Source organism: Ceratina calcarata, unplaced genomic scaffold (genome assembly GCF_001652005.2).
Source record: "Ceratina calcarata isolate Rehan_Ccalc_2016 unplaced genomic scaffold, ASM165200v1 scaffold463.2, whole genome shotgun sequence".
Lineage (NCBI taxonomy): Eukaryota > Metazoa > Arthropoda > Insecta > Hymenoptera > Apidae > Ceratina > Ceratina calcarata.
In genome coordinates, this window is record NW_017170362.1 from 1 (window position 1) to 2,154 (window position 2,154).

The 2,154-nt window shown below is 40.4% G+C and overlaps 1 long non-coding RNA gene across 1 annotated transcript; it reads right to left on the reverse strand.

Annotated features, from left to right (window-relative positions):
• Positions 1-633: 633 nt before the first annotated feature.
• On the reverse strand, positions 634-1,896 carry LOC108627377 (uncharacterized). The gene is made up of 4 exons (XR_001916719.2): positions 1,416-1,896; positions 1,214-1,332; positions 968-1,130; positions 634-886 (listed from the first exon to the last, which is right to left on the reverse strand). It is a non-coding gene; the product is annotated as an uncharacterized LOC108627377 (long non-coding RNA).
• Positions 1,897-2,154: the final 258 nt, after the last annotated feature.

Genomic DNA, 2,154 nt, shown 5'->3' on the forward strand with positions numbered 1-2,154 from the left:
TGGGACTCTCTTCTTCTTTCAGGTAATCACAGTTTGCAACGCGTACATCGTAGCATCATTTCTGTATGCTGGAGGGGAGGGTACCAAGACTACCGTATTCACTTGCACATGCTGGTTTGGAAAGAGATGTACGATGTGAGGGTGGGCATGACAATCCCTGGCCAAAAGGCTTTACCCCTTCCTTTTCGACACACCTAAGGATCCCCACTATTTCCCCGACAATTCTAAAAATCCGTCGAACGCTACTCGGAGGACACTTGACAGTTGACAAGCGCAAGAAGCAGTGGTCAAAAAGTGGTGACAGAGAAATGACCGTAAATTCGTTTTAGTATTTAAAGTGTCTGGTGTTATAAACATTGTGCAGTGTAATTGTTGCTCCATATAAAATTAATTCTCGTATTTTATAGATGGAATGAAAAACAGAACATAGTAGACATGTCCTGAATGAAGAGGAGGAGTTGTTAGCCGAAGTAAGTGGAAATTATATATTCAACCTTGTTAGGTGAATACCTAACCGGGTCCGGAAAGGAGCGGGAAACAGGTTTACGCAATTAGTTAAAAATAANAACATTGATCGTGAATGTCTCAAGAAAGTGCAATATTCTGGAGTATAAGGTACAATAAGTAAAGTCGTTTACGTATACAAATTTACAAATTTATTTATACACGTACATTTAATTGAAGAAATGTTCAATTAACGCCTCTCGAGCAGCTAAGCCGCTCGAAGGTTAAAGACTTTGAATATTCCATACTGGCACTTCAAGTTGTCTGTTTTCTCCTTGTTATTTTCTGGCAACATGTCCCTGCATATGATGTTGTGCAGCATGGCGCATACTTCGCACTGGTCACTAGCCTTCGACTAGTTCTCGCATGGGTATTATTATACCTGTAAGTATACAACAATGAATGAATGCAATTCTTTTGTCAAACTCAAAAACTTGTTAACTGTAGCGTACAAGATACTAACGTTATTCCTTCATTTGTTCTGGCATCTGTGATCGGGATCAATAAGAATGGCAAACAGCGTTATCCCCTGTCACCAACCAGCATCCCATCCAATTTCGAGACGAGAGTTCTGGAAAATCCGGCAGTAGTTCGCACTGCCTGGCCATTCTGGGCCCAACAACCGCCTGTAATAGGTTTATAATTGAAGAATGCAATCATATAATTGCTCAACCATAATGTTGTACTACAAAAATGTATGAAAACGTACTTGCACATTCAGTGAGAAGTATCCTTTTCGATTTCTAAGGACTTCATCTATATTGTTCATCCTTGTTGACACGCCTGACTATTCGGAAAATCGTGGGCTGCGAGATGTCCGAGCACCGGCTGTAAATAGTTTTTAAACGGTTTCCTCAATAAACACTCGTTAATTCTTAATACTGTAGACATGAAAGTAGAATATGAATTACCTGAAAACTTGCACTTGCATAATATCACAAAAACAGGAACAATTGCAACTGTCGCGGAATTGGCAGACCACGATTATTGAATTTCTTCAATTCGTCAAGGATTTTCAGTAAAATACGATGTAATACCGATTCGTTAGTGAATCGGTACCGTCTTTTAAATTCCAATCCATCGTAATATTCAAATGGATTTTGCCTATCACGGATATACGTCCTTACGATCGGATTATTAATTAAGTCCATGATGCTGTCTTCAACGTCGTCGATATTTTCAGCATTTTCGATGTCTTCCATATACTCAATTTGTATTTCGTTCGACGCAAGATCCATTTTTTCCGTACAACTACACTTCCAAACGCTTGACGGCTCACTAACACTAATGCTCACGCCCTGTACGTGACCTGTCCGTGTGGTCTTAAGTCGAGTAAAACCTCGACTTGAAAATCCAACCTCACTTTTCGAGCAATAAACACTTCCTTCGGTCGAATAAGAATTTCTTGTTCCAATAAGCATTTGCTTGTTCGAATAAGCATTTGCTTATTCGACTGCGCATGCGCACAGACCTCCCAACTGAGCAATTGCTTGGTCAAGCAGATGCTTAAGACGTCGCCTCAAGCATTTGCTTATTCGCCCAAATAAGTCCGGACCGGCGACTTAAGCATTTGCTTAAGACGGTCTTATTCTTAAGTACGGACTGTGAATACGGGCCTATAACGCGATCAACCACGATCGGAATATTCAA